General features: G+C 38.6%; 1 protein-coding gene and 1 long non-coding RNA gene across 2 annotated transcripts in view; one reads left to right on the top strand and one right to left on the bottom strand.

The window, feature by feature from the left end:
• The window catches only part of LOC115218047 (IQ domain-containing protein H-like), a 396,498-nt gene that overhangs the window by 278,470 nt on the left and 95,877 nt on the right, over positions 1 to 22,151 (bottom strand). The gene's annotated exons all lie outside the window — the stretch shown is intronic.
• Positions 1,433 to 17,653, top strand: LOC118765583. Its single transcript, XR_005001443.1, has 3 exons — positions 1,433 to 1,448; positions 13,534 to 13,539; positions 17,256 to 17,653. It is a non-coding gene; the product is annotated as an uncharacterized LOC118765583 (long non-coding RNA).

Raw genomic sequence — 22,151 nt, 5'->3', positions numbered from 1 at the left:
TCGTAACAAGTGTGATCTGACATTATCCACAGCTGTTCTAATAGTAATGTGCATAAACAGAATGAAAATTGTTGCTCGGTGTCTGAATAATAAAAACTATATTGAAAACATACTTAGTTTCAGTGTGAAAGAATTTAGGGTTAAAACATCAAGTTAAAACATCAAGGTTAAACATCAAGTTAAAACATCAGGGTTAAAACATCAAGAGAATATTAATCACCATGAGCTACACTGTTGTTGAATTCATCATTTTGTATGTCTTAGATGATAGAGAGGAATGAGAGACTGAGACAGGAAGGAAAGAGAAAGAGAGGAAACAATGTCACCACCAACACCTTTATAGACCTTCTGAGAGCTTACAAATCAGTATCATAAACATAGGTAATAAGAGAACTCCAGATGGTGACACTCTGTGGAGAAAGAATTAGGACAACTGTGAGGGAAACAGAAAAGGGAAGTGATAGAAGGATTTGAGTAGAGTAGTTTTAATAGCATTAAAACAGCTACAGAGAAAAGTCAGCAGGCCAGATGTTATAATGTCCTGGTGAATGAGTCATTGCTAAAAAGGTCAGAGATCTTTTTTGGTGATACAGTTTAGAGTAATGATTTGTAGGTACATGGTATTTCATTATGCAACCATAATATACTATAAAGTATATTAAATGTTTTTATAAGTCAATACCACATTCTACTGCATTAGCAGTACTTTTTACATTATTCTGTTAAGGCTATTTTTCTATAGAATATCTGTAAAAATAACCGTAACAGTTTTGAATGTTGGTATTTAAACCAGCAATACCATCCCAGATATAGAAATAGTGCGCTATTGTATGTTTTTACTGAGTTTTGTAGATGGTCAGAAACAGATCAGAACTTAAGTATTTTCTGAATACAATGCCTGATCTTTGAGATGCAGTTTCATTTATGTGAGTGTAGTCACCTTTAAAAAAATTCATCAAATATAGAATCTTGCATTTATAGTGATTTTTGGTGCTTTAATTGTGTATTGTTCATGACTAGAGAAGGTCAGGTAAAAACAAATACAAGATTCTTAGCTTAATCTGAATAGTGATAGCATATTTTTATTGTTTAAAGAGATTGGAGTGCCATATTCATAATGCAAGCTGTTATTAGCATCTTTTTTCATGAAAGCAGACCAGATGTCTGAGTTGTATGTAGATGACACCTAGAAGTTTGTGGGGAATGCATTCTCCACATATGAGTGAAATTTCATATAGGAGGTGATAGACAGGTTGCTATTATGAAATGAAGAATGAGACACATAGCCCAGTCACAAGACTCACATGTACTGATGAAGATTGAATGAAAGAGACATTTGGGCACAGCTTACAGGTAGGCAGAATTAAAAGGAGATTCTCAAACTAAATAAGGTTACAAACTTTGCTGATATTGAATGCAACAACATTGTTATTGCACAACTTCTCAACGTAGAATAAAGCATGTGGCTTCAGAAGAGGATTACTTTGAAGGAGATTAAATGCCAAATTGATATATGCTATGGTTTGCTTTTTATATCACCACTCCCAATACATTTTGATCCAACCTTGTTCACATTGTTGGGTAGCCATTGCCTACGCATGAGTTCCAGCACTCATTGACAGGTTTTATTTTTCACCTCACAAAGTATCTATCAGTCACCCTCCTCACTGGCAACCTCAGTGAGGTTGCCAGTTTAGTTTCCAACAACCCAGCTATGCAACAGATTGTACTAGATTACATGTTACCAGTAAGCGCTCAAGAGCAACCTCAAGAGTGACCTGACATATTTTTATTTTAAAATTTTATATCATTATACATTTATATATTTTTCATATATTTATATTTTTTATATTCCATCATTATATATTTTTTTATATATTTTATATTTCTTGTATATATATTTATGTTTTATATTCTTAAACCCTTACTGTCCTGTAGGTCATCCTTGGTTGGGAAAGGCTAGAAGGATTCTCTGATGTAACACCCACTAGATTTGCTGAGGCAAACAACTAGCTTTGGCTGATCTTTAGAGCACTTAGCACTATTATATATATTTATGCATGTGTTGAGCCACCAAACCTCAACCTAGTGGCTGATCAAGCCATATCATCACTACTTGATCTGTGACCTTGTCTGCATCTGACAAGTGGTATGCTGGGCATTAGTACAAGTTGTTCTTTCTCAGTGGAGAGTATGGGTTTTGTTCAGCACAGGCAAATTCCACTTAAACCAAACTCATAGTGCAGGTTGTTCAGTAGTGCAGGTTGTAACATGAGGATAAATCAAATCATATGATGAAATGATGGCTACAAGAACAGGTGGAGAAAGTTACTGGGAGTCTTTAGCTTGAGCTTCGCACATATGGTGGTAAGAAGTAGATGACAGACCTGTGAAACCTAAGTAAACAATTTCACAGCCAAGAAAAATATGCTACACTAGTAAATGCATACACACCAACACTTGGTTCTATAGATGCAGCTAAAGACAAATTCTGTTCCAATTTATGAATATTACTGAACCAAATTCCCAATCAAGATAAGATTTTAATCAGATTACCTTTCTTGGCCAAATTTTCTTGGCAAGCCTAGTTTTGGCAAAATGAACTCAAACAGACTCCTGCTACTATTTTTGAGCAATGAGTTTGGATTTCCTGTCAACAGCACATGTTTTCAACAGTCCAATGAAAACAAAATAACTTGGTATGATCCTAGATCAGGTCATGAACATCTGAATAACTATGTGATTGTCCAAAGCTCAGAAATGATGTTAAACTAACACATCCCTTCCATAAGGCAGAACGTTGGACACTCTATGATAAACTTTGAAGTAAGATAAAAATGAGACCAAAACCAACCATAAAACAAGATTATAAAAAAGGTATTAGGTCAAAGTAGATAACAATAAGGATATTCTCATGCAAACACTTGATTTAAAGTTACAAAAATAGAATCATAATAAATATAGAAGAATCATAGAATCTATTTAGAAATACTATTTATGAGTCATCTAGAGTTCTTGGGTTTTCAAGTAAAAACCAAGATTGGTTTGATGAAAATAATGAAGTTACAAATGAACAGCTTCAGGAAATGTACTGACTTTATAAAAAATGGATTACAGATTAAAACTCTACTAGAAAGAAAAAGCTTTACATATTTACCAAAAACTCTGTTCAAACTAAACCCCAAAATATGAAGCAACAGTGGTGGGAACAAAAGGCTAAAGTTCTGCAAGAATCAGCAGACAAGCATAGAATGAAAGATCTATATCAAAATTTGGAGCAGCTATTTGCTCCAAGTAAAGATAGTTATTGTCCTGCTCTTTCTACTGAAGGGAATCTTCTTACAGATCATAATGACATACTGAAACATTGGACAGGACATTTTAAAGATGTACTCAATAGAGAAACAAATGTAGGTATGAACCCAATCAATATTCCCCAAAGACCTGTAGTTGAAGTCATTGACATACTTGCATTAGATTCAGGGTTAGATGATGTGAAAGTGACTATAAAACAACTGACAAATAGAAAAGCCCCAGGAGTGGATGGTATTCCCAAAGAAATCTTTAAATGTAGCAGTAATACTTTGGTAGGTAAATTGACAGATCTTATAGTCCAAATATGGCAAAAAAAGGAACTGTCCATCAACAATTCAAAGATACACTGATTCTATTTAATTCTACACCTATATAAGCATAAAGGTAATAAAGTGTGAATGTGATAATTATCATGGTATATCTGTATTTCAGAAAAAATCCCCTCTAGAATAATCTTAAACAGAAGAAACACTAATTTAGTTGGTACTGTCTATCCAGAAAGTCAATATTGGTAAGGTTGAGGGACAGTAAATATGGTATTCAGTTTGTAACAAGTTCAAGAAAAGGCTTGGGAACACAATAAAGACTTCACTGTGTAGACCTTGCAAAAGTCAATGACTGTATGTGAACAGGCTTTATGGAAAATATTAGCAGAGCTCAGGATTCCCAAGTAAATGCTAAATGTCATAGTGCCCCAACACAACAATATGAAAGCATCTGTTCCTGCAAGTGGCAGTCAATCTCAGCCTTTTAATGTAAAAAATGATACAAAATAAGGTTGTGTTTTGACACCGGTATTATTTACACTATTTTTTGCAGTACTCCTGGAATGTACCTTTTTTGATGTAAAAGAGGGTGTGTTTCTCGAATCTAGAAGAATATATCTTCAACAAAACAGTGTTTCAAAGCAAGGACTAAGGTTGCATTTCACACAAGAGACTTATTGTTTGTAGCGCATATGCTTTAGTTGCTGAGAGTGTTTCTTGAAGCCAAAGATCTGAAAACAGTTGCAGTTGATGCCTTCACATATTTGGGTTCTACAGAAGCTTTGCTAAACTAGACAAGGAGGTTCAGACTCACATTGAAAATGCCAGTACAGCTTTTGGAAGATTTATGATCAACTCTGGAATGCTTATGTGTCTCAGTAAGAACAAAAATAGATGCATAAAGTCAGTTGTCCTAAAAACTCTTTTATATGGAGCAGTGACCTGGACACCTTATTGTCAGCATATCAGTCAACTGAACAAACTATTGTATACAATATCTTAAGCAAATATACGAGGTTAAATGAGATGATAGAGTAAAGAATAGCACTGTCCTGAAAATGTGTGGTATACCTGGTATAGAAGCTTTCTTAATCAAGACTCAGATGTCATAGTGTGGATGCATTCTTCACATGAATAATAGTTGAATCCTAAAACAAATCTTTTATGGTCAGCTTGAAAATTCACAACACAATGTAGACAGGCAACCTCTACAGTATAAGAATAAATTCAAAGATAAATTGATATACTTGAATATCAGAGAAAAGAAAACACTGAGAACTTTGCAAGCAACCATGCCAACTGGAGGAGAGTGCTTTTTCCACCTTCAAAATTTGGTGACTCAAAGGTACCTCATCAAGATGAGTTACAAGAAAATAGGAAAATAAACCAACAGAATAACAATCTTCTTGCAAAGTACCATTGTCCACAATGATTTCTCTGCGTATAAAACTTGGAGAATCAAAATATGATCTAGCAGAGCATTTGACTCTACTCACCTGAAGAGATTCATATGCCACTTTTTCTGAGTGATATTAATGTAGTGCAGTTTATAATATGTGTAACATTCCGCAATGAACAGCTGGTAGTGATGTATAGAAACAATTGCAATGATATCTTCAATCTATCTTCTTGTATTAATATTTTTAATATTTTCTCTATAGATATTTACAGATTTCTACAGTATATCCAGTGATAGAAAAAGTCCCTCTGTATGATAGCATTTGGTACCTAATACCTGAAGAGAAGCTTTGGAAAACACACTATAAGGCTTTTCCCCAGATAATATTACAATTTTATATATATATTACACATGCACAGGTTGGTTCGGCGCCACTCATTTGCTTTTTCGTTCAGCAAAATTCTTTCATTGCTATTTGCAACCTTTTGAATACCTTCTATTTCAGTTAATTACAGAGGCTATTTTGCCTGTGCGAGACCTCATTGGTTGCAGGTGTGTGCAGTTTAGGAGAGGAGGCAAGGGTGCTGATGACCGATGTGTTTGTGTGTGCATACATGTGTATATGTGTGTGTCTGAGAGTGTGTGTGTGTATTCCTGCATCTGTGCATATGCATGACTGCATGTGTGTGAAGAATTTTATTTTCGCAAATTTTTTATAGACAGCACTTGGCAACAGATGTAGAAATGGCTGTAAGATTTGTTATGTCACCTATTTGTTATGTCATACTTTGTATATTAAAAAACACACTATAAATGTGGTCCAATCGATGTTTGTTAATCTGAGGTTTTCTCCATTTTCTGATTATTTGTATTTGGTTCCTTATAAACTCTTGTTTATCCTGTTGTTATCTGCACCCTACGTGTATGATGTGCCTGCACACCAACGCCCAGGCATAGCATGGGTAACAGATACCAGTACATACGGATATTTTATCCCTTAGTCGGTTATTACAACTGCTAACTCTGTTTACACTATGTGTGTGTGTGTGTGTAATGACCTTTTTTCAGTTTACATCTACCAAATTCACCCACAAAGCTTCTTGCCACACAGCCATGCCTGCACTGTGCTTCTTTTTCAGATATATGATACACTGACGATGTGAGTGTGTGTGTAGGGGTGGGATGAGTGTGTGCACATGCGCACGTGTATAGGTATATCCTTATCATTGTTTTAATGTCCTTTTTTTCCGTGTTAGTGTAAGTTAGACAAAATTTATCAAGGCAGTTACCTTCTTGTCACCAACCCTCACCAATCTGCAAGTGAGGTAATATTTCCCTTAATTCTTTAAATATGAACATTTACAACTAACAATGTCAATATAGAGATACAAACATAAATACATGCACACACATACATACTCACCCCCACATATAAATGTATGATGAGCTCCTTTTAGTTTCTATCTACCAAATCCACTCAGAGTTTGGTCAGACCAGTGTTATAGTAGAAAACAATTGCCCAAAGTACAGTACAATGGAATTGAACCCAAAGCTGCAGAGTTATGAAGTGAACTTCTTTATTCTGTGTATGTGTGTGTGTGTGTGTGTGTGTGCGCACACACGCATGTTCATGTGCATCTGTTTTTACATGCATACATACATGCATGTACTTAGACAGATACATATGCAGTATGTGCAGAAAACTATATCTTTGAATTGTTGCACACATTGAAAGGCTCTCATACTTTGAGGGAAAATACCTTATGTAATTTTATAAATTTCTTACATCTGCTCTGAAATATTTCATTTGAGAATGTTAAACACAGGAATTTTAAGTTAATCACAGCATTGATTATATGATGTGAAATATTAAAACTTGCTTTGAGAATTACCATTCTGCTGGGGATTTCATCAAATATTTAGAGAAAAGTCAGCTTCAAACACCTGCTCTTTTTCAGTACTTTTCGGTAAATCCAGGTTTTACAGAATTGTTGGAAAGCAGTAAATAAAACACAATATGTTCCAGTCAGTAAATTGACTATCTTACTGCTTCATCTCAGATCAAATTTTTTTTAAATCATAACATGATTCATTATTCTGTTCTAGAAATTACTGACGGTAATAGTAGAATAACTTTCATTGACTTCTATAATTTCTGATATATACATTTTCCCTCCTCGTACTTGAAGCTTGTTCCTAAAAAACTAGCAGGTGTACATCTAATATAAGCTTCTGGCATCCGCATTTTATAAGTAACTAATGGAATTAGATAATCTACAGCACAATAACAAAATTTTTCACTGAGTTATATATACACTATCATATCAAAAATACATACATTTTTGTTGAATTAAATTCTCAATCAAAAAGAGACTACTGTGGCATTCTAAATTGCTCTTATTTATCTAACCAGTTGCAGACATTTTAAAATAGCTAAAAGCATCACTATGTTTATAGATATATTTGCTTTAATGTTTGAAATCCTATGTTCCAAGTGATATACTGACAAGAGTCGGTTAGATCAATAGATTTAAAGATTTACATGAATATTTACAGAACAGGTGATTTACAAATAAAGATATTTGGTACTGTAGCAATATCGTCAGGATCATGTACGGTCGTATCGTATAAGAGACAGTCGCACGCGATCCCATTCTTAATAATTATTTTACTGACTATATAATACATGCAGCGGCAATACACATAAGTTTGGAATGACAACAAGATTTCTTTTTAAGCTATATACATTATTTATTTTACATATTTTACAATCATGCTTGATGTTGGAAGTTTGTAAGTGTTAGCATGTTTTTGTGTCTGTGTGTTAGTGTGTGACAGACAACGAATGTGGTTGACATAGAAAAGTACCTGATGGTGGAAGATAGCAGTCTTTGGTTGTTGAGCGTACATTGGCATAGTGGTTAAGGAACAGTTGTATCATTTTGTTGTTTAGCGCTGTCTCTGAAGCTAGTTCTTACAAGAACTAAAGACAGGTAATTGATTTACTGTTTATGAGGTACACGAGGTGTAAGAGTTCAATATCAAGATGTTGTGTCTCGGAGCTGACATCTGTTGAATCGCTTGTTGCGTTTATCTTTCTCTTGATATGAATCTACTTCCAGATGTGTTAACTGTAGTCGTTTTTTCCGTGGCGAGATTTCACCTAACCGCTATAGTTGAATCTGTGATAGTCTTGTGTACTATTTAAAACTTCGTCGCTACCTACGAAGATTTAGCTCGTACATAAGATGGCTACAAAACCAACTCATACTGTTTGTGTGAAAACCACACCACGGAAAAATAGTTGCAGTAATCTATATCAAGAGGAACAAAAACCAAGCAAACATCGTCCCTAGCTTATCAAATACTGGCTTCTATGGGGACAACTTTCTCACTCTGCTCAAACTGCCTGGTTCTCTGAAACAACAATACCAACAAGAATTGCCACAGCTGCTATCATCATTAATATTATTACCATGTGTGCATGTGCTTAGGTAAGTATATGTATTATGTATGTGTGTACATATATTTATGATGATTGCCTAAGCTTGCACAACACTTTTACCACTCTCTGTCACCATGGTAAGTTCCAGTGACAAACATTGCAAGATGACTGGTACTTCTTTAGCTGCTAGCTCTATGTGAGAGTATCTTTCTCCTGGAAGAGGTATCTTCCCCATGGTTTTGTCAAAAATAACATGAGCCTCCACTACCCTTGAAAAATCTATTTGACCCATATATGAGACCCTGAGAGATACTACCATTCTGGGTCAGAATGAAGCTGGGAGTAAACATGATTAAGGGATGACCCCAGACTCCCCACAACTTCAGAACTCCTGAACTGGAGCCTCAACACTGGATGCAGTTACATGTCATACATATACATATTTACATGGTCTGATCAATAAGTATCCGGACTGTTATCATAGTAATGAAACTAAAGCACACAGAGTGAAGCTGCTTAGCACAGATTGACCTTGAACTCTGCTGTGCATATGCACTAAGTTTTAACATTCTAGCTCACTGCCACTGTTTACATCAGTGCTTAGAAGGAAGGTGTGTAGTGTGTGATCATCGCATTGAGCATGACAGAGAAAGTTAAGCAGAGAATCTGCATCAAATTTTGCCAAAAGCTTGGCCATGCCTGCCCAGAGGCCTACGCATAGTTTTCTAAAAGTTTTCATTGTTCTCAACACAATGAAAGAGCTCTTGTGCAACTGAAACCCAAGTGGTCAGCTGAAAGTAGTTTTGGCACAAAGTTGGTAGACACATGTCCCATATCCAAATCTTCAATGATAATAGACTGAACTGAACCATAACTAATCGGTACATCCTCTGATAACTCACAGATAGTGATTCAATGATTTCCCCTCACAGTTGCATGCACATCTGCAACGTTTTTCTCAGTTCTGCAAGTTGTGGGTCTCCCAAAACGTTCACTAATATCAACATTTTTTCAGCCATCTTGGAAATGTTTGAACCACTCATATATTTGTGTGTGGCTCATACACTACTCTCCATACATTTTCTGCAACTTTGCATAGGCCTCTGAGCAGGTGTCACCATGACAACTTTCTCTGTCATGGTCAGTGCGATGATCACATGCTACACACGTTCCTTCCAAGGACTGCTGTAAACAGCAGAAGTGAGCTAGAATGTTAAAACTTAGTGCACATGCACAGCAGAATCCAAGGTCAATCTGTGCTAAGTGGCTTCCCTTTGTGTGCTTTAACTTCATTACTATAGCAACGGTCCGGATACTTATTGATCAGACCTCATATGCATACACATGTATATGGATATATATACATGTGGGGGGAGGTACAAGATATTCAGACTAAATTTCATGATTTTTTCATCTCCTTTTTACAGGAACAGTTTGATGTATTGGTGAAGAGTCAATGGCATTGGTGAGCATAAAGTTGACAAAAAGTTAGCTGAGATGGAGGACTGGAATCCATCTGAATATTGGAAAAGAGTTACCTGTGTCATGATGATTCATGCCAGGTATCAAAATGCTAACACCAACTGCTCTTCCTGCAACACTAAAGCTGACCTGGTGGCTATGATCAAGGAAGTATTCGAAGATTTTCCAAGGGCCACAGTGAGGAATGTATGCACCAGGTTCCAGAGCCATCTTGAGGCTGTGGTGGAAACTGAGAGCAGTATCTCATCCATACGGGATCGATGCAGGATGGGTTGAAATGATCATTGTGAGCAATAAAGTTTCTCGTATATTCCTTTTTCCGTCTCTGTCATTTGTTATATATATATTATTTCATTTGTATATTGTATATTGCATATTAATTTCGTATTCATATGTTCACTTTCTGTTATGTTTGGTCCCTTGTTCATTGGTTTGCTATTTCTTGGTGACTTCTCACCACTGATTCCACCAAAAGGGAATCATATTCTCATAAAAAGTGCAAAATTGACGAGAACCTTTGACTGATAACTGATAAGGATTTGGTGACCTTCTGTGTCTGTTTTCCATGTGTTTGTGCTTATATATATATTATATATATTATGTGCTTTTTAAACTTTTATATATATATACAAACACACACACACACATATATATACACTAGCTGTTGGACCCAGCATTGCTCATATTTTCCATGTTGAAGTTAAGCCCACCTCTGACCTTGTATTGAAATCGTCTACATTCCCCATGCCAACTATTACCCATTAAGATATTATATCTGGTTCAGCAGATTTACCCAGTAAATGCTTTCGACATATTCCTACATACTGGACCATCTGAAATCGCAGTCAAACTTTTGGGTGTTCCTTGACCCATTGAGAATAATGTTTGTTTATTTCTCTCCCCTTAATGCCACCCTCTGTACAAAATTGATCGGTGAGTCCAATCTCAGCAAAATCCAAAGAAAAGTGTTACATGAAAATATCTCATTGACTTTTAAATCCCAATACATTATATGAATAATCGATGTCAAAGTGCTTAATTTTACTCATTTTTCTTCAAAATTAGTTGAATTAGAGTGAATTTTGATGATTTCTGCCTTTCACCAGTTTAATTTTAGTTCTCCTACATGACTCTGACCATAAACTTTACCTAAATGTCAAATTTCATCAAAATCGATTGAATTCTGTATAAGTTACAGCATAAAATATTAATCCTGTGGGTAATTGCATACAAAAAACTTATTGATTTCTCAAAATTCCCCACTCATGCACAATTATCGATTTTTTGTCAACTCTTCATGTTGGCATTAACTAATGGACATGAACTGTAATCACGTGTAAAATTTCTACAAAATTGATAAGAATGTCTCTAAGGAAATGCTTATTTGCATTTGTGCCCTGCCCTTTTCAAGCCCTTTTGAATTAAAATAAACACCTTTACTGTTTCCCCCACCACAAAATTTACCTACATTTCAAATATCATTAAAATCAGATAAAAAAATATAAAAGTTATAGCCGAAAATAAAATCCCTAGGGGTATTTGCATGCAAAAAGCCTATTGATTTTATAAAACCACTGCTCAGGTGCAATTATCAATTTTTTTGTAAACACCATTTACTGACATCAACTCACTGCCATGGGCCTCACTCACTTATCGATTTTCATCAAAATCAGACAAAAATGCAAAAGCTGCAGGAAAAATAACATCGTTATGGGAATTTCCATTCAAACGCCTGATTGAGCTCACAAAGATCGATGCCAACTGAGCATTATTGAGTTTTCGAAAAATTCCAGCCTTATTTGAACTTCAGGGCATGTAATCTACCTATGTGCCAAAAATCATTAAAATCGGTTGGACGAATTAGAGTAGCCCCAAACACACAGACAGACAGACACCATTACACATTTATGTATGCATGTGTATATATATATATATATATATATATACGCCATGTTGGATCACTAGCCCCTACACGCAATTTTTTTCTCTCCTTGTTTCTTTTCTGTGTATCTTTCTGTCGAAGAGCGTAGGCTCAAAACGTAAAAGACTTGTTTTATTTCTATTCCTGAGCGCCATACTAATACATTATTTGTTTGTACTCCACCTGCCTTCGTCTTTTGTTTATTTTCGTAAACCTGCTTTTATCTTTTGTTTATTTTCGTAAACCTTCTGTTATATATATATATATATATAAGGCTTGCAAAAACAATGAAAAGAGGAAACAGGTCGGGAACTTAGCTGATGTTTTTTCATCCTGCGGAAGCGAGTGAAGGTGAGATATATACCGAGAGAGAGAGAGAGATAGAAAGAGAGAGAGAGAGACAGTGAAAACAGAGGGAGAACCGACACCACATAGCGAGAGAGAGAATTGGGAGATGAGGTTTTAGGCGGCAGAAAGAAGACAGGGTTGAGATGAAATGCTTTGCGGTGCTTATTCACACCACCGCAAAGCATTTCATCTCAACCCTGTCTTCTTTCTGCCGCCTAAAACCTCATCTCCCAATTCTCTCTCTCGCTATGTGGTGTCGGTTGTCCCTCTGTTTTCACTGTCTCTCTCTCTCTCTCTCTATCTCTCTCTCTCTCTCTCTCTCTCTCTCGGTATATATCTCACCTTCACTCGCTTCCGCAGGATGAAAAAACATCAGCTAAGTTCCCGACCTGTTTCCTCTTTTCATTGTTTTTGCAAGCCTTATTATTATTGTATCCCCATCTAATAGTGTTATCGTTGTCTTTCGTCTCAAATGCTAGCTGAAGCATAAAAACTTTTACTCACAAAAACTTATTCACACCACCGCAAAGCATTTCATCTCAACCCTGTCTTCTTTCTGCCGCCTAAAACCTCATCTCCCAATTCTCTCTCTCGCTATGTGGTGTCGGTTCTCCCTCTGTTTTCACTGTCTCTCTCTCTCTCTCTCTCTATCTCTCTCTCTCTCTCTCTCTCAGTATATATCTCACCTTCACTCGCTTCCGCAGGATGAAAAAACATCAGCTAAGTTCCCGACCTGTTTCCTCTTTTCATTGTTTTTGCAAGCCTTATTATTATTGTATCCCCATCTAATAGCGTTATCGTTGTCTTTCGTCTCAAATGCTAGCTGAAGCATAAAAACTTTCACTCACAAAAACTTATTCACACCACCGCAAAGCATTTCATCTCAATCCTGTCTTCTTTCTGCCGCCTAAAACCTCATCTCCCAATGCGCGGTGCGCCCGCCCTCCCGCCCCCACCACCAATACCGGATATCTCTATATTTTGCTCCATCTATACCGGATGTCGCTTCTCCCACCACCATTATAGGTGTCTACTCTTCGAACCCCCCTCTTCAATACGCTATTTCACCATGCATTACCCCTCTCTCGATATCCTACGTTCTACTTGCCTAGAACCTGTCATCATTTCTCTGAACCACCCCTCCCCACTGGTGCTCCCCTATATTTCTGCACCCCCCCCCCCACACATAAAAAGCACCATCCGAACGTGGCCGATGCCAGACCCCTCTGGCACCTGTGCAGGTGGCACGTAAAAAGCACCCACTACACTCGCGGAGTGGTTGGCGTTAGGAAGGGCATCCAGCTGTAGAAACACTGCCAGACTAGACTGGAGCCTGGGGCAGTCCCGAGCTCCCCAGACCCCGGTCGAAACCGTCCAACCCGTGCTAGCGCGGAAAACGGACGTTAAACGATGATGATGATGATGATGATGATATATATATATATATATATATATATATATAGATAGAGAGAGAGAGAGAGAGAGAGAGAGAGAGAGAGAAGTGCAGAGATAGGCTTAGAAAGGTTGGAAAAATAAAAGCAACAGAAAATTATTTCAGGTAGCCAGAAGGTAAGCTAGATGACAGGTCTATATAGCTAATAGTAAAGAAGAAGGGAATAGATTTGCCACTGCTTTACTGTATGAGTACAGTGGACATGATGTGTTCTGGATTACAAGACTGTGTTAGAGAGAATGAAGATGCTGTGCATGGATGGATCACAATACACTTGTACTTCATAATTCTGAAAAAAAGAGATGCAAAGTTATTGATACAAAAGACTATTAAATATAGAAAATGTTTGGGAGCAAGAAGGTCTTCCCAACATAGACACAAAAGGGGTATCAACTATCCTAGTTGACAGCAATAAGATAAGACAGAGCAATTAAGGATTTGAAGGCAGGAAAAGCTCTTTGTCCATCAGGGATTATCACAGATGCTTAAACTATTTGAAGGAGTAGGCTATGGATGAATTACCCATGTAGTTAATTAGATTATACAGTGTACATGAAAAACAAAGTATAAATGTGTTGAGAGAAAAATTGGGGATAAGGAATATCAGATGTAGTGTGTAAGAGAGATGACTATATTGGTGTAATTATGTGCTGAGCATGGAGGAAAACAGCTGTATAAAGAAGGGCCAATCACTTAAAGTGGATGCAATGAATGGAAGAGGGAGACCCAGAAAGATACAGGATGAAGTAATAAAGACTGGCCTTAAGATATTGAGTCTCATGGAGATGGCAAAGGACTGTGATAGTTAGTGATTCACTATACTTGATGTCACAGTGAAAGTGAAGCATTATGTTTGTTTATGCACTGAACGGCCCTGCCCCTGCATTATGTTTATCTATGCACTGAACAGGCCCAGCCCCTGCACCTAATCTTCTCCCATCAAGCCTTCCCCACCTCTCATCATCCTAACACCCATCCATTCATCAGTCTTCTAACTTGAGAATATTTACACTATATCTATCATATCAAAATTACACAGGAACTTTACATTTAAAGTTTCATCCCATTACACACAAATGTTTAAACTATGGCCCATTTGAATAATGAAAGCTTACATTGACTCTATAGTTGTTGTTAGGTAATATATTGATTTCATTTAACATACTGAATATAATGCAATATCACAGTATAGATACATAGAATTTTTCATTTCAGCATAAGTTGACCAAAATAATATCCATTTAAAAGGAAGGCTTCAGCCTCTGGTTGAAACCAGTAACAATAAATTGAGACAGAATGGTTGGTAGCAATAGCATAACTGCAAAAGGGGAGAAGGGCAACTGAATCAGAGAAAATCAGGACAAAACAACTGAAATAAGCATCTGAATATTCATGTAAGTGTAGAAAATATAATTCTGTTTGTAATTAGGATGTCTCAAGCCAAAAGCCATCTACTCTAAAATAAGACACTGGACCAGCTTTCACAGTGTGTGAATATTCAGGTGCCAATTGATAACCATCAATAAGTATATATCACTCTGCCAATACATCTCATTTTTTTTATTTTTAAATTTTAAGTTTTTATTTTGGCTAAAAATGCATAACATATATAGTTTATAAACATATATAATTTAAAAACATATATAGTTTAAAATCCTCCTGATCACTATTCAATTAAATTAAACTCTAATTATTTTCTGCTCCGGTTTTTAGGACTCTACTGTTTGCCTTCTGATTCAGGAACAACTCTGGACTGGAGAACCAGTTGTTCATATAGATATATCCTTTGTGCATCAAGTCCTCATTCAGCAACAACATGACATTAGTTGATGCTGGAATATCAGATCTGTCCTCAGCAGTGAAGATCTTTTAATTCTAAGTGTAACCACATACTCTGCTTGATGTCTGACACACTTTATATAACTTGACTCCAAAGCAGGCATGTTTAGTTGGGTTGTATTGTTTGAATTTGAGTTTTCCCTTGAATTTCCATGAACTCTTGTCCATACAGATGTCCTGTGTAAAGATATACACCATTCTGAAATTTTCAGCCACTTTATCAATGATAAGACATATGTAAGAATTAGCACTTCCTTCTCTAAGCTTGGATTCGAAATCAGACCCAAGAATCATTGGTCGTAAAATACCAATGCACAAAAAGGCACGAAATCAGAATCTCTTTGTTCTGACAAAAAATGATGGATCGTCTCCCTTCGACCTCTGACCCGAGCAGGTCAGGCGAAGTTTAACAGGACGACCAGCGACCTACTGTACGCAATAACACTCTTGCGGTATATCTATTTTTCTGGCTATTTGAGATGTTATAAATAGAACGGAGAAATAGGTATCTAGAGAGAACCCGAACTAACGTTTAAGAGAACGCCACGCATTTATGAGGACGACGAAAGAATAATCAGAAAGGTGACTCTGTACTGCATGATTTACACACACACACACACACACACCATCAAACATATTCTGCTTTAATGTGTATCCTGTATTATGCATTCCTTTAATATGTATTATTTGCAACCACTATTTAATATGCATTTTGTACAAGCGATGTGTAACATTGCTTACAAATTGATGTAGTGATAATAAATCTTTAATTTATTACAAAGCACTTATGTATTTATTAATACATCCACGCATCCACTACATTTGGTGACCCCGTAAAACGAATCGCGCCTTCCCCGGAACCAGCTTCATCAACCGCGTCGAAGAATTACAGTTTGCACATCACCAGCAACGAAGCAACTGAAAATTCCGACGAAAACAATGAATCTCCCGGAACAAAACCCAGCGGCCAACATCAACATGGCATTCCAAGCGGCGATCTCGTTAAAAATTCCACCATTCTGGACCCACGACCCGACATTGTGGTTTCACCATATAGAGGCACAGTTTGCCTCTCACAGAATATCGAGCGATGCGGCTCGACTTTCTCACGTTATCAGTTCTCTGTCACCAGAAATAACGAACGTAATACGCGACCTTATCATGGCACCACCCGGTTCTGTTTCATATGAAGTTTTTAAAACCACGTTAATAAACAGAACCTCAGAATCCCAACAAAAAAGACTTCACCAGCTTCTGATATCGGAAGAATTGGGTGACAAAACGCCGTCCCAGCTTCTTCAGAGAATGAAACAGCTTCTCGGAGATGAGACGCTCCCAGAAAAAATCTTCAAGCAACTTTTTCTCCAGCATCTGCCCTCCAATACCCAGGTTGTTCTCGCGTCCACCAGAGAAAACACATCCCTTGAAGAACTGGCGGAGCTAGCTGACAAAATAGCCGAAGTACCGCACAGATATCCAACGGTATCGACGGTGACGCCAGCCGCTCCCAGTACCAATCCTTTCCGTGCACAAACCAGTTCTTCAGAGATTTCGGATTTGCGTGCATTAATGATGCAGCAAGCTGCGCAAATACAAATTCTCACAGCCCAAATACAAGCCCTAAAGTTTAGTCCCCAGCGTCGAAGCACCAGCCGATCTCGACGAGATGGCAGACGGTCTCGAAGCCCCAGTGCTACCCGAAACTCACATGACACGTGTTGGTACCACCGAACATTCGGAACACGGGCACAAAAATGTACAGTACCGTGCTCGTTTTCCTCACCCAGTTCGGGAAACGGCACAGCCAGGAATTGAACGCGACGGAAGTTCCTGGTTCGCACCCACACAGTCGCCTGTTTTTCGTTTGCGATCGTGTAACAGGCACGCGTTTCCTGGTTGACACAGGTGCGGAAGTCAGCATCATCCCAGTCTCCAACACTTCTGGAAAAAGAAAAGAGACATCAGTCTGTCTTCAGGCAGTCAACCATTCACCCATTCCAACCTACGGTGAACAGTCCCTAACATTAAACATAGGACTACGCCGCACATTTCAGTGGGTATTCGTCGTCGCTAAACTGCCGACCCCTATCTTAGGAGCCGATTTCCTGCATCATTTCGGTCTCCTGGTAGACATAAAGAACAGACGACTTGTCGACACCACCACCAAGCTTACTGTGTGCGGTATAGCCGCTCGAATGGACACAGTCAGCCCAACTGTAATGCTTACGACAACGACTCGTCACAGTTCCATCCTGAATGATTATCCAGATGTCGCCCGGCCAGTTTTTCATAACCAGCCGATAAAGCACGACGTTACCCACCACATCAAAACCAGCGGTCCACCTGTTGCTGCAAGGCCCAGAAGGTTACCACCTGATCGTCTCCAGGCCGTCAAGCGGGAATTCCAGCACATGCTCGACCTCGGAATCATCCGCGTTTCCAGCAGCAACTGGTCCTCGCCGATACACTGCGTCCCAAAAAAATCATCGACCGATTGGCGGGTTTGCAGCGATTATCGATCACTGAATAAAAGCACTATCAGTGATGCCTATCCGGTGCCTTTTCTTCAGGACTTTTCGAGCTCGCTGCATGGAGCTCGCATCTTTTCAAAAATCGACCTGGTGCGAGCATACAACCAAATCCCAGTCGAACCTGCAGACATCTCAAAGACAGCAGTGACTACACCTTTCGGAATGTTTGAATTCCTGCGTATGCCTTTCGGTTTACGAAACGCGGCACAGACATTCCAAAGGTTTATCGACATGGTGACTAGAGGTTTGCCTTTCGTCTATGCCTACATAGACGACATACTCGTGGCCAGTAACTCGGACGAAGAGCATAATCAACACCTTCACCTGCTATTCGAACGTTTACGTAAATTCGGAATTGTTATCAACCCTACTAAATGTTTGTTCGGAGTTGCTTCCCTTCATTTTCTCGGCCATATAGTCGATAAAAATGGAATTCGTCCCCTTCCGAGAAAGTCAAGGCCATCGTGGATTTTCCACCACCCACATCTCTCCGCAAATTAAGGGAATCTCGGTCTAGCGAATTTCTATCGACGGTTCGTGCCCCACCTCGCTGAAATAGCGCAACCGCTCACGGATTTGCTACGTCAGCGAACCTGCAAAAATGCAGATATAGCTCTGACCGAAGATCAACTCGTTTCTTTCGCTGCCCTGAAAAAAGCGTTATCTAGCGCTACCATGTTGGTTTATCCAAAACCAGACGCCCCACGATGTTTACTCGTTGATGCATCCGATTCCGGAATCGGAGGTGTGCTACAACAGCTTGTTGACGGTATATGGCAACCGTTGTCTTTCTTTTCTAAGCGGTTAAAACCCGCGGAAACCAAATACAGCACATTCAGTCGGGAATTATTAGCGGCATACCTGGCCGTTAAGCATTTCAGTCATATGCTAGAAGGTACCAATTTTGCCATATATACCAACCACAAGCCATTAGTATACGCATTTAACACCAAACCGGATCGCCATTCGCCAAGAGAAATACGCCACCTCGATTTCATATCGCAGTACACGACGGATATACGCCACATCAAAGGGACGACCAACGTGGCAGCCGATGCACTTTCACGTGCGCAGATCAATGCTATCCACACCACGTCTACAATTGATCTGGCACGTATAGCAGCTGACCAGGAGAATGACGAAGAACTTCTAAAGCTCCGGAATTCGTCATCTCTGAAATTTCAGCATGTTCCACTACCATCATCCACAGCCCATATTGGTGTGTGTGATATTTCCACTGGTTACCAACGCCCTTATGTACCACAGAAATATCGTCGAGAAGTTTTCTCCGCTCTACATTCTCTGTCACATCCTGGTATTCGCTCCACTCAAAAGCTAATATCGACCCGTTTTGTGTGGACCAGTATCAACAAGGATATCAGAGAATGGACCAAGTGCTGTGTTGCGTGCCAAAAAGCGAAAATCCACCGGCACATAAAATCACCAATCGGTTCATTTTCGCAGCCCGATGCACGATTTCAGCACGTTCACATTGATATCGTTGGACCCCTGCCACCTTCGCAGAACTATTCATATTTGCTAACTTGCGTAGATAGGTTCTCGCGATGGCCCGAAGCCTGGCCCCTATCTGATATATCAGCAGAAACGGTCGCTAAAACACTGATATCACAATGGGTTTCGCGTTTTGGCACACCCGCAACAATTACCACCGACAGAGGACGTCAGTTCGATTCCCACCTTTTCACCGAGCTGACTCGTCTCCTCGGGTGTAAACACACCCGCACTACAGCTTACCACCCTGCAGCAAATGGCATGGTGGAACGCTTTCACCGCCAACTCAAGGCATCTATAAAAGCAGCTCCAGACAGTTCTCACTGGTGGGAACATCTCCCTCTCATCCTCCTTGGAATTCGATCCACGATTAAGGAAGAACTGGGATATACTCCGGCCGAACTCGTTTATGGCACAACACTCACCTTACCTGGGCAGATGATCGAACCTGTTTCACAAAACTTCCCTGACCCACAACAATATGTGCACCGATTACGAACATCCATGTCGCAAGTATCACCCTCAGGCCCCAGACAACAGAACGTCGTTTCACGTGTCCCAAAAGATATCAACACATGGACTCATGTCTTCGTGAGGAATGATGGGATACCCTCTCAACTTCGACCACCATATTCCGGGCCCTACAAGGTCATCAAAAGAGAACCCAAGTATTTCGTCCTCGATATTGGAGGTAAACGAAATACGGTCTCGATTGATCGTTTAAAAAAAGCTTTCATCGAGGAGGACTTACATTCAGTCCCCTCTTTTCCTCAAACAGACTCGGCAACTCCAGCGAACACCACAGATTCTGCACAACCCCGACACACCAAATCAGGAAGAACAGTTCGATGGCCAGCAAGGTTTGTGCAAGTTTTTCGGGTAAGTTCTGAACTCCTAACGTATCCATCTTCCTAATGAACACATAACTGCATCACCCACCCAGAGAAATCAAAGAACATTTGTGTACGTAAAGAAAAAAAAAAAATGAAAACAAAAACTGTCTGTATGAACTTTTACGGAACATTTCAAAATCGAACTTTGCCGATGAACATTTCTTTCATTTTTGCATGTACATATTTTTTGGTTTTCTCTTCAAAATGTTTGCTTTCTCATAAATATATTTTTTTTGTTAACTGTATATCCACACACATTTACAAATCTTGTTCTCATGCGTGCTATCACTCGATATTTTTTCGCCACTGAAAGACACCTTGCCTCTATTAGACCTAGTAGGTCGAGTAATCAATAGACGCACATCTCTTTCAACGCGCCAACATAATTCTGCCTGGGCACATATACATATTGCCCACCATATAGCACATACAAATTGTAAACCTTTCATGCATATTTTTATCGTTCAATGTGTAAGAAAAAAAAAAAAAATTTTTTTCTACATGCACACAATCAAAAAAAAAAAATAAATAATAAAATAATAATAATAATACATTTCCAATATCGTTCGATCTCTGTGGCTTTCTCACTAGCACTTCCTTCTCTAAGCTTGGATTCGAAATCAGACCCAAGAATCATTGGTCGTAAAATACCAATGCACAAAAAGGCACGAAATCAGAATCTCTTTGTTCTGACAAAAAATGATGGATCGTCTCCCTTCGACCTCTGACCCGAGCAGGTCAGGCGAAGTTTAACAGGACGACCAGCGACCTACTGTACGCAATAACACTCTTGCGGTATATCTATTTTTCTGGTTATTTGAGATGTTATAAATAGAACGGAGAAATAGGTATCTAGAGAGAACCCGAACCAACGTTTAAGAGAACGCCACGCATTTATGAGGACGACGAAAGAATAATCAGAAAGGTGACTCTGTACTGCATGATTTACACACACACACACACACACACACCATCAAACATATTCTGCTTTAATGTGTATCCTGTATTATGCATTCCTTTAATATGTATTATTTGCAACCACTATTTAATATGCATTTTGTACAAGCGATGTGTAACATTGCTTACAAATTGATGTAGTGATAATAAATCTTTAATTTATTACAAAGCACTAATGTATTTATTAATACATCCACGCATCCACTACACATATTTTGCATAGCCAATCATCCTGATTTTTGCCTGAGTTGAAATGGAGATTTCTGAGGAGTGCCACAAAAAAATATATTTGGAATTAGTCTTTATTTTGTATGACAATCTTTGCGACTATCCTGGTACAGTTTCTTATGGGTGGGACTTCGTGCATTATACAGTATTGCATCTATTTTGCAGTCTGAGTCACAAGTGCATCCATACCTAAAGTGGTATCTCACTAAAGATTTTGATTTTGAACAGTCATGTTGTTACTTGCCTGTTGATTCCCTAACTTGATGGGCAAGTAACAACACGACTGCCCAAACTCAAGATCTTTATCAAGACACCTTTTAATGTATGGATATACCTAATGTGACCCAGACTGCAAAATCGATGCAACACAACATAATGCACTAAGTCCCACCCATAAGGAACAGTAGTAGGATAGGTCGAAAAGATTGTTGCACAAAATAAGACTAATACTAAATCCATGTTCTGGTTACTTACTCAGTTACTATTATCTCAACTAACACTGCAGAATTCCTGAAGTAGATCCAACAGAATACACCCCAACTGCAGATGACATGAGGTAGCT

This window comes from Octopus sinensis, linkage group LG12 (assembly GCF_006345805.1).
Source record: "Octopus sinensis linkage group LG12, ASM634580v1, whole genome shotgun sequence".
NCBI classification, from domain to species: Eukaryota; Metazoa; Mollusca; class Cephalopoda; order Octopoda; family Octopodidae; genus Octopus; species Octopus sinensis.
Note: the sequence above shows the minus strand (reverse complement) of the source record. Positions and strands in the feature narration are given on the sequence as shown.